The following is a 12,555-nucleotide window of genomic DNA, read 5'->3' as shown; positions in this document are numbered from 1 at the left end:
TTAGAAAAGTTCAGTCTTCCAAGGCTGAACCAGGAAGAAATAGAAATTATGAACAACTCAATTACAAGCATTGAGATTGAAGCTTTTATCAAGAATCTCACAAAAAACAAAAGCCCAGGACCATATGGCTTCACAGGATAATTCTATCAAACATTTAGAGAAGAGCTAATGCCTATATGTCTAAAACTCTTCCAAAAAATTGTAGAGGAACACTTCAAAACTCATTTTACAAGGCCACCATCACCCTGATACCAAAACCAGCCAAAGACAACACAAAAAAAGAAAACTACAGGCCAATATCACTGATGAACATAGATGCAAAAATCCTCAAAAAAATTTTAGCACACAGAATTCTGCAAAACATCACAAAGCACCATGATCAAGTTGGATTTATTCCAGGGATGCAAGGATTCTTCAATATATGCAAATCAATCAATGTGATATACCATATTAAGAAATTGAAAGATAAAAGCCATATGATACTCAAATAGATGCAGAAAAAGCCTTTGACAAAATTCAGCACCATTTATGATTAAAAATCTTCAAAAAATAGGCATAGAAGGTACCTACCTCAAGATAGTAAAGCCTACAGCAAACATTATTCACAATGGTGAGAAATTGAAAGCATTTTCCCTAAGATCAGGGACAAGACAAGGGTGTCCACTCTCACCACTATTATCCAATATAGTTCTCGAAGTCCTAGCTATAGCAATCAGAGAAGAAAGAGAAATAAAAGGAATCCAGATCAGAAAAGAAGTAAATCTCTCACTGTTTGCAGATGACATGATACTGTACATAGAAAACCAGAAAGACAGTATCAGAAAATTACTAGAGCTAATCAGTGAATTTAGCAAAGTTGTAGGATACAAAATCAATACACAGAAATCACTTGCATTTCTATATACTAACAATGAAATATCAGAAAGAGAAATTAAGGAATCAATCCCATTCACCACTACCACAAAAAGAATTAAATATCTAGGAATAAACTTACCTAAGGAGACAAAAGAACTGTACACAGAAAATTATAAGACACTGATGAAAGAAATCAAAGATGACATAAACAGATGGAGAGATATTCATGTTCCTGGGTAGGAAGAATCAATATTGTGAAAATGACTACATTACCAAATGCAATCTACAGATTCAATGGGATCCCTCTCAAGTTACCAGTGGCATTTTTCACAGAACTAGAACAGAAAATTTCACAATTCATATGGAAATACAAAAGATCCCGAATAGCCAAAGCAGTCTTGAGAAAGAAGAATGGAGCTGGAGGAATCAACCTTCCTGACTTCAGATTATACTACAAAGCTACAGTCATCAAGACAGTATGATACTGGCACAAAAACAGAAATATAGACCAACGGAACAAGATAGAAAGCCCAGAAATAAACCCATGCACCTATGGGTACCTTATTTTTGACAAAAGAGGCAAGAATATACAATGGGGCAAAGACAGCCTCTTCAATAAATAGTGCTAGGAAAACTGGACAGCTACATGTAAAAGATCGAAATTAGAATACTTTCTAACACCATACACAAAGATCAACTCAAAATGGATTAAAGACCTAAATGTAAGACCAGAAACTATAAAACTAGCCTAACACTCTAGCCTGAAACTCTTAGAGGAAAACATAGGCAGAACACTCAGTGACATAAATCAAAGCAAGATCCTCTATAACCCACCTTCTAGAGTAACAGAAATAAAACAAAAGTAAACAAGTGGGACCTGATTAAACTTAAAAGCTTTTGCACATCAAAGGAAACTATAATCAAGGTGAAAAGATAACCCTCGGAATGGGAGAAAATAATAGCAAATGAAACAACTAACCAAGAATAAATTTCCAAAATATACAAGCAGCTCATACAACTCAATACCAGGAAGACAAGCAACCAATAAAAAGTGGGAAAAAGACCTAAACAGATGTTTCTCCAAAGAAGATATACAGATGGCTAACAAATACATGAAATGATGCTCAACATCGCTCAATATTAGAGAAATGCAAATCAAAACCACAATGAGATATCACCTCACACCGGTCACAATGGCCCTCATCAAAAAGTCTACACACAGTAAATGCTGGAGAGGGTGTGGAGAAAAGTGCAACACTCTTGCACTGTTGGTGGGAATGTAAGCTGATACAGCCACTATGGAAGATGGTATGGAGATTCCTTAAAAAACTAGGAATAAAACCACCATATGACCCAGCAATCTCACTCCTAGGCATATAACCTGAGGAAACCAAAATTGAAAGAGACAGATGTATCCCATTGTTCATTCCAGCACTATTTACAACAGCTAGAACATGGAAGCAACCTAGATGTCCACAGACAGATGAATGGATAAAGAATTGTGGTATATATACACATTGGAATATTACTCAGTCATAAAAAGGAACACATTTGAGTCTGTTCTAATGAGGTGAATGTACGTAGAACCTATTATACAGTAGAAGAGAGTCAGAAAGAGAAAGATAAATATCATATTCTAATGCATGTATATGGAATCTAGAAAAATGGTACTGAAGAATTTATTTACAGGGCAATAATGGAGAAACAGACATAGAGAATAGACTTATGGACATGAGGAGAGGGTGAGATGTATCAAAGGAGTAACATGGAAATTTACATTACCATATGTAAAATAGACAGCCAACGGGAGTTTGCTGTATGGCTCAGGAAACTCAAACAGGGACTCTGTTCAACCTAGAGGGGTGGGATGCGGAGGGAGATGGGAGGGAGGTTCAAAACGGAGGGAATATATGTATACCTATGGCTGATTCATGTTGAGGTTTGACAGAAAACAACAAAATTTTGTAAAGCAATTATTCTTCAATAAATAAATAAATAACAGGTCCACTGACCTACAGGCTTCCAACCAGGATTTGTTCTACCTGCTTCCCTTTTCATTACCCTTCATGACTTTTCTTTTTCAATACCCACTCTAGCCTAAATATTCCTATATAGAATGTTTTGATTTCTTCTAAAATATTTCTATTTGAGTAACAATAGCATCTACCTCCATATAGTTGTCCTGGGAAAGGATTAAAATGATACAATACCTGGAAATAATTTAATAGAGTGCCTGGATTACTATTTGCCTTACTATTACTTACTATTTGCCTCCAAATAGTAAGTCCTCAATACCCCTCTGTCTCTCTCATACATTAAACAATAAACACTATGAAAGTGATATTTGTTTTTCCAGTACTTGATATTATGCCTAGAAGATGGTCAGTGGTCAAAAATAGTGGTTTAATTATTAAACGTATAATGGGAGGGAATGAAGAATCAAAACACCCATTCACATGGCTTCCTCTCCTTTTTCAAACTGAAGAATCCCAGTGCCTTTTGTCCTTTTCCACAGAAGAATTCCAAAGAAGAGTGAACACTGCCTGAGAGAATAGAACCTAGCCCAGCACTGCTAGCTCTAGCACAAAAGGTTTTGCTCTTCTTTTTTTAAAACTGTAAAATCTTATGAAATTATTTAATACAACAGTTTTATTTTAAACTATTTCATGACCTCTTATTCTTATTCATAACCTCTGGCATAAAATCTTTACCTTAGGAGTTTAGAACACTTATGACAGTGCTTCTCAAAGAAAGAAAGTGAAAGTCGCCCAGTCGTGTCCGACTCTTTGCGACCCCATGGATTATGTAGTCCATGGAACTCTCCAGGCCAGAATACTAGAGTGGGTAGCCTTTCTCTTCTCCAGGGAATCTTCCCAACTCAGGGATAGAACCCAGGTCTCCCGCATTGCAGGCGGATCCTTTACCAACTGAGCCACAAGGGAAGCCCAAAGTTGGTCTAAAGACCCCCTGCATCAGAATCACTTGAATGCTTCCTTAAAAATTGCTTTTTTGGGGGCAAACACTTCTCTGATTTACTCTGGATAAAACCCCAAATCTCCAAATGATATTTTGCACCTTAAGTTTGTGTAACACAGATTGAAAGAAGACAAAATCATGCAGGGATATTAATAAAACATTTTTTCCCTGATTAAAAAAAGTTTTATCTTATTAAAGGAAAACGAGAGTAAGAGGAGTTCCTTGAGCATTTAGTCACAGGGGCTATAGCTGTAACACGCCAGACCAGGGCCAGTCAACAATTAAGGCTATAAAAACAGATTTTAATCAGGAACTATTGCAATAGGAGGAAAGAAACCTCAGTATAAAACTAGGCTTGATTTTGAACATAGCAAAGACAGCCGGGGATTTATAGTAGGAGCAGGACTGAGGTCAGTGGATGGAAAATTACTAAGAGGAAACATCAGAGGTACGGTGGATTTTGGTTAAACAGACCTAACAGGGTTTTTTCTGAAGTCAGGCCAGGATAATCACATATCAAGGGTGCAAGATGAGGAATTTGAGCAGGTATTGAGGGTGATTAGATATCAAGGATGGGAGATTCTCTTAAACTGACTTACGATCCTCCCTAAAACTGAGCAATGTAGGCCTGACAAGGACAAATGCCAAGGTCAAAGCCTAGTTAAGAAGAAGGTTTAGAGGAACCTGACTAAAGTTTAGTCAAGGAGAGAATCTTTGTCACTAGTCATGTGTCTATTTAAATTTAAGTCATTGGGGATTCCCTAGTGGTTCAGTGGTTAAGATTTCATGCTTCCACTGCTGGGGCCACAGGTTTGATCCCTGGTCAGGGAACAAAGATCCTGCATGCCATGTGACATGGCCAAAAATAATAAACAAATAAACTTAAGTAATTAATGTAAAGTTTATATATCCAGCTTATCAGGAACACTAATCACATTTTGGGGGTTCAAATCCTCATATAATGGTGGCTATAGTACTAGATAGTCTGTTAGGTCAATGGCAGGTAGAATTGATATCATGGCTTTCTTTGCCTTTCCAATTCTAATCCCAGCAGAATTGTTTGCTTTCCACACACCATTCTCAATACAATAAGAAACTAATCACTTTTTTTACTCTAAGATTAAATACATTTGTAAATTTCAGCAGTCTTTTTTTTTCCCCCTGAAGATTTGTAGATGTTTGTGCCATAGACCTAGCAGGCATTTCAAATTCAGGTCTTCTGAAATCTTAGTATCACAGAATTTGGCTTTTCTGGCAATCTCATGTTTACAGACTGTCAAAATCCATCAGAATGAATACTGTGTGAGTAAAGTGAACCTTGATAAAAATTACACAAATGTGTACATATGTTTTATTTAATCGTCAAACTCATTCTATGGGAAAACCATAGGTCATCATGTTTAGGAAATGTGTTACATAAGCTATGATTTTCTAAATAGTAATTTTACATTATATTAATCTCTGTACTAAGGGCTTGAGCATCAGTTACCTCTAGGTAACTGATGAGGATGAGAGATAAGCAAACTATAGATCACATATGTAGAGCACTGTTATCTAGACTCTGACCCAGGCAAGAAGATACTGCAGCAGTACAACAGTGGTTTCGTGAATGACCTTGCAGGTGTGTGGAATCCAAGTCTTCTGAAGTCTCAAAGCATCAACCAGCTTAGTTTGTAAGTCATTAGCATGATCAATATTTCTGTTATTCAACCTTCAACTGGCTACTCCATTACATCTGAGAGAGGGAAAGTCATAAAGCCAAAGCCAAATTAGAGGCACTACTATGGGAGTCACAGCACCTTATCTGAGGATGAAACAAAATAGCAGAGAGCCATCTAAGGATAATTCAGACTTCTGAAATTATCAGGCGATAAACTGAGAAGTCCAGATACTGTTCTCTATCATCTGTCAACAAGAACCACTTTACTTTCTGTTTTTGCTTGTCTCCAATTTTTAAGGATTAGTTTAAGATTACAGCAGGCAGTGAGTTTTAATTAAAAATAGAATGAATAGATTAGTGGGCTGGAAAATGGAGCAGAGTATCGATGTTTAATAAGTCATTCCCGATATTTTCGTATAATTCTAGGCCTTTATACTGACTGCTCTATAGCTAAACCCTATTTTTATTACCTTGTACTTTTAATATAGTATAATTATAAATACATTTCATGAACTCCTCCTATAATTGAACCCATTAAAAAGATTTTTGTTAGAAGTCTATACTAAACAAAATGGTATCTATATTTAAACCTTGATGGCATATGCCATTAACAAAAGTCAATAATATTACAGAAGATTTACTATCTACTTAAGGAAAGACAGTGCTTCAAAAAGGAATTAAAATCACGAACATTATTTCAGAGCAACTATAGGAGAAGAAACTACTTATAAAAGAAGGGTTGTTGCTTGGGGAAGGAAGAAAAGATCACACTGATTTTCCCAAAAGGGAGCCATTTTGTGAAGATAAGAAATAGAGTCTAACTGCATTAAGAGATAAGATTCAGGAGTTTACCTGATGATTAAACATGTAATCATAACCATGTTATGAACATGGTATTTAAATACGGGAGCTCTATCAACTAAAAAAAAAAAAAGGGTATTTGAAGAGCAGATAAGGTTAAAACTGTTATCAAAAATCCAGTTAGGTCTAGGGAATTTATTACTTGTTATTCTTTTCTTTCCTTTTGCTATCATGTATTTTTCCTCATTTTCCCTGTATAAATTAATCAAATCACCAATGATTTATCAAATGTGTTTCCTGGATGACGTATTTTGCTAGGAACTGTGATAACCTTGCCATCAAAGAGCTCATGACATTTTTGGGGTTAGGAAGCGAGCAAAAACAAACATAGTACAAAATGAGTGGCAGGAAAAAATTTAAGAAGTTCAAAACAGTAGGTGAAATGTCATGAAGCAGCTCTGGTTTCACTGACTGAAGAATGTTTTACATGTCTGTACTGAGCAATTCAGAGCTGTTCAGAGGTGCCAATGATCACTCAACTTTGGAAGATTACACTGGAATTTATTTAATTTTCACTTTATTTGTATTGAAGTGTCATACAGATACAAAAAGATGCACACAAATCTTAAGTATTCAGTTCTATGAGTTGTGACAGTTGCATACACCCCTGAAACCACCAGCAAACTAGACATCAAATATGTCCATCACCCTAGAAAGATCACTCACAACCCTTTTCAGCTAACCCTGACTCTCCTATTTGGCCTTCACGAGCAGCTATTTTCTGATTTCTATCACCATAAATTATTTTTGCCTGTTCTTGGACTTTTATAAATGGGATCATAGAATATGACCTCTTTTAATTCTGGCCTCTCTGGATCAACAAAAAGTTTCTGAGACACATGCCTGTTATTGTAGATATTAGTCCTTTTAGTAGTAGTTAGTGTTAGTGGCTCAGTTGTGCCTGACTCTTTGCAACTCCATGGACTGTAGCCCATGAGGCTACTCTGTCTATGGGATTCTCCAGCAAGAATACTGGAGTGGGTTGCCATTCCCTTCTCCAGGGGATCTTCCCAATCTAGGGATCGAACCCGGGTCTTCTGCATGGCAGGCAGATTCTTTACCATCTGAGCTATTGGGAAGCCCATATTAGTCCTTTGCTCCTTTCTAATTCTGAATAGTTAAGTTATTATTATTTTCTGGTTATCTACCCAGTGAAAGTCCATACACTTAAAACTAACAATATTATTTTTCTATTGAAACAGAACAAATCACTAAAAACTTTTTTCTCACTGTTTTGTAAGTGAGGGTCAGGCAGGCTCAACTGAGTCTTCTGCTCAGAGTCTCAGAAGATCTAAATCAAGGAGTTGACCTGTACGGCTCTCATTTGGAGGCTCTGGGAAAAAAATCTATTCCCCTGGGTTATTGGGAGAATTTACTTCCTTGCAGCTGTGGGTCTGAGGCTCCCATTTTCTGGCTGGCGATCAGCTGGGAGCCTCTTTTGGCTCCTAGGCAACACCCAGCTTCCTCATCACTTGACACCCTCCATCTTTAAGCCAACAAAGGTGCATCAAATCCTTCCTGTGCTTAGAATCTGACTTTCTCTGGTCTTTCTCTTCTGATACTAACTGGAGAAAGTTCTCTGCTTTTAAAGGCTCACGTGACAATCTCACCTTCTAAAAGGTCAATTCTGTCATTTGAGGTAACATAATCATGAGATGGGCTTCCCTGGTGGCTCAGATGGTAAAGAATCTGCCTGCAGTGTGGGAGTTGTGAGTCTGATCCCTGGGTCAGGAAGATCCCCTGGAGAACAGAATGGTTACCCACTCCAGTATAACTGGGGCTTCCCTGGTGGCTCAGATTGTTAAAAAAAAAAAAAAAAAAAAAAAATCTGCAATGTGAGACCATCATGAGATGGTATCACAAATCACAGTTCTAGGAATTATGGGATGTGAAATCATGGGGGCCCTTCCTAGAAATACTGCCTACTATGTTAACTGAAACTATCTTGTCAGTGTAGGTATTCAAATGATTGGAGTGTGGCCAAAAGAGTGGGCAGGAGACAGCAAAGGCTGATAATGTAGGCCAGAGAGCAGGCATCTTGGTTTGGACAGGACTGAGAACTCCAGACCAAAAAGGAACCCAGGAGATGCTGAATTAGTTTGTCCACATCTAAAGTAATAATCATAAAGATCGACAATTCTCTCAGAGATTTCTGAAATACTGAATTATAAAGTGAGAAGAACAGAGAAAGCAAGCCAAAAGAGGAAGGAAAATACCTGCAGTTAGAACAAACAGGTTTTACAGGAAATGAAGTGTAATCTGCATAAATGAAGAACAATGTCTGGCTAAGCAATAAACCATACTTAAATAATCACATTAGGGAGACACTGAGTACTGATTTAGCCAAATAAAGGTCTATTTTTATTGAAGAAGTAGAGGAAGGGAAAAAGGCATGAGTAATATAAGACTGCTAAAATCTAATCTTCCATAACATAAAAAGAAATACATAAACAAAGAAATGTGTGTAGTTTAGAAATATGAACATAAATAACAGAATAGATTAAAAGAATTTGAGCAGGTGGTGACAAAGTAGGGGAAAAAGAGGGCTTTTCTTTTTCATTACAGAAGTTGCAGCATTTGAACCTTAATTCAAGGTACATAGATTTAAAAATACAAAAGGAAAAATTATATACAAATATTTTAATAGATAAATACATATAATTTAAAATCTAAACAGTTTTGGTACTCTAATATTTCAAACAATTGCATTAGTTTTAGCAATTTTATCTCATATTTTTTGTTGTTAGACTCTTTACGACCCTAGGACTGTAGCCCCTCAGGCTCCTCTGTCCATGGCATTCTCCAGGTAAGAATACTGGAATGGATAGCCAGTCCCTTCTCCAGGGGATCTTCCAGACCCAGGGATCAAATCCACATATCCTATGTTGCAGGCATATTCTTTACTGTCTGAGCCAGTAGGGAAGACCCATCATTAGAATACTTTAAAATAACCTCAACAAAATCACCTCCTTTGGTGATTGTTTCTGTAATTGAGTCAGCTTGCATGGGGCTGCGTAAAGTAGGCAATGAACCTAAACCTGTTCTGAAATTGTGGGAAAAGTAAGCTATAAAGGTACCCAGTCATGTGGAATTACAACCAAACCTTCAGAACAAAGGAAGAAGCCTTTTTAGCCTCAGGATTTCAAGTGGGCTGCTTTGGGAGTCATACTCAATTTGAGCACAAAATTCTAGACTTTAACCATCCTCTGAGTCAGGTTCTATATATAATATGTATAGAGGCTTTTTTTTTTTTTTAATAAATTTATTTATTTTAGTTGGGGTCTAATTACTTTACAATATTGTAGTAGTTTTTGCCATACATTGACATGAATCAGCCATGGGTTTACATGTGTTCCCCTTCCTGGACCCCCCTCCCACCTCCCTCCCCATCCCATCCCTCTGGATCATCCCATTGCCCCAGCCCTGAGCATTTGTCTCATGCACTGAACCTGGAATGGTGTTCTGTTTCACATATGATAATATACATGTTTCAAGGCTTTTTAACCTGGGACTTCATGAAGGCAACACAAGAATTTGTCTAGAGTGAGAAAATCCCCTCACTAAAGAGAAGTACATGTGTGGCCACTTATATCTGCATGCTTGCATGAGTGAGAATCCATTCAGTACGGGATGTACCAGACTCCAGTTCACCTCATCTAGTAACTGATGGCAGACCTCAACACTTTTCTCCTGAGAGAGTAATTCTAGTCTTGTTTGGATTCTCTCTCTCTGTTGCGTCCTTTAGTCTTCTTATGTGTGCTTTGGGTCCAGTTGGTGTGGGGCCTGGTTGGTGTGACTGGAACTTGCTTCACAGCCCCTATGCTGTTCAAAGTCCATCTCTCACCAGAGTTCACCATACCTGGAAATGAATGCCTCCTGTAATGGATCCCTGCCTCTCTAATCATAGCACACTCTGCAGCCTTTTCAAAATGCTGCCTATTCTTTGGAATCGTTCTGTTGCAGGACTGTATATTTCTTACATATCACTATTAAGGATATAATATACAATCATTGGAATGACTGATCCTAAAGCTGAAGCTCCAATATTCTGGCCACCTGATGCAAGGAGCTGACTCATTGGAAAAGACGCTGATGCTGGGAAAGATTGAAGGCAAAAGGAGAAGAGGGTGGCAGAGGATGAGATGGCTAGATAGCATCACTGACTCAATGGACATGAACTTGACCAAACTTCGGGAGATAGTGGAGGACAGGGAAGCCTGGTGTGCCGCAGTCCTTGGGATGGCAGAGTCAGACATGACTTAGTGCATGAACAACAACAACGCATATCACATAGTTAGGAAACATCATGCTACCAATAATGCAATTGTATATTTCATGCAAGAAGAGATTGCATGGTAATGGTCTAAGTCACTTTGCTTATATCAACAATTACGTATAACTAATTTACATAATATACATATAGCTAACTTAATAAATATATACTGAGAAGCTATTTTAGATTAGGCTCTGTAATGAGGCTAAAGATGTAATCTCTGAGCTCAAGAAGCTCAGAGGTTACAGGAGAAACACAATCGGGGCAGTTTTAATCCAACTTCTCATGTCAAATGGGCTCAGGTAGTATCTAACAGAGAACACGGGACCCAAAGTAAGATGGCATGGGAGACACCTTTCTGAAAGGTCAAGGACTGACTCTGATCACCATTTCAAACAATAAGAGTTCCTTGATTTAGGGGGTGGGGGGAATCCAATTTATTTCCCTCTAACTTGTTACCTTCTCACCTAAGTTTCACTGAACTCACAAACTTCGGTACCTTCTTTCTTGGCATGACAGCTTATTTGAACCCAGACTCTTAGGGGGGTTGTAAAGACGTTGTTCACTACAAGAAACATCCGTGTTCTCAGTCCTGAGTCAACTGTTCAGGAGACTGAATTGGGTGTAAAGATTCTTATTATTGAATCCAGCATTCACTGGCCATCCCAAAAAGAAGCATTAAAAACAAAATGAAAACACACCAATGTCTTTATATTGACTTTCTTTTTTATGTTTGCTCTGCTGATCTCAGTGATATGGAAGTGACACAACTGCAGGAAAAAAATAAATCTTTTTTTTCATTTATTACCTTTCCTTAGCCCCTATAAGTAACGAATGGCATCTTTGAGATTTTCATCACAAAACCTTTTGGTTCTGAAGAGAAAAATCACATTTCAGCTGCTTTTCTGTGTTTTAGAGGTACAGAGAAACAGAAAATATTTACTCTATAAACTCTAAAATACCAGAAATGCCATTGGAGCAGTACATGTGTGTGAACACTTATTTTCCCAAGGCTGAATATTCTGCCAACCAGTGCCTGTCAAAAGAATTTGGAGCAGCTCACTGCAAGATGAAAAACAGAACTTCTTATCTTGCTCCAAGATAAGAAGCTTATCTAAGCTTCTTATCTTACTTCCAGCCCAGGAAGTAGCAGGGAAACTTGTATAAAATGAGTCAAAAATTAAGGGAGAGGAAAAGTAGAAAGCTAATCGCCTTACCTAAACTCTGCTGTTAACTGTAACAATGCTAGAAAAGTGATAAATACAGTCCTACCTAAAGAAAGGAGTTCTCATCTGTAAGACGTAATTTAAAAATCATCTCTACACACTTGCCATGTCACTTCATACTCAAAGAAATACAGAAGACTTAAACTGGAAGGATCAAATTCTCCAAGGCTTTCGCTTAGTATGCATCAAAGATCTTGTATTTCTTCTCAGTGTTCTAGAAAAAAAGAGGATTTCCTTTTGAAATGCGTATACACCTATCAAGGTGACTTGGGTGCAACTTGATAACAGCCCAGCAGTAATGTCCGGAGCTAAAGAAGAGCCATGAGGGCAGAGGTCCAGGGCAGATGAAAAGCACAATGGCAAGTCCTGAGGGATGAGAGAAAAGGAGAAGCAGCAGGGGACAGCTTCTTTTTGAAGAGTCTCATGCTAACTCTGGCTGAGGATAAAACCAAACCACCACTCCAGAATGCTTATACAGCAGAAACAGAATAGGTCCATGGCCAGGGAAAGAAGAATCTAGAAGACATGCCAGATGACAATAGGCATACATATATATGTATTATATGATTTCCTTTATAGGAAGTTCTAGAACAGGTGAAGCTAATAACATAAGGTAATAACAGTAATAAGATTAGATTGTGTTGTGCTTATGCTCAGTCACTTCAGTCATGTCCAACTCTGTGCCACCCTATGGACTGTAGCCT

The sequence above is a fragment of the Giraffa tippelskirchi genome, chromosome 1 (assembly GCF_054371585.1).
Source record: "Giraffa tippelskirchi isolate mGirTip1 chromosome 1, T2T-mGirTip1v1.2.pri, whole genome shotgun sequence".
NCBI lineage: Eukaryota > Metazoa > Chordata > Mammalia > Artiodactyla > Giraffidae > Giraffa > Giraffa tippelskirchi.
Note: the sequence above shows the minus strand (reverse complement) of the source record.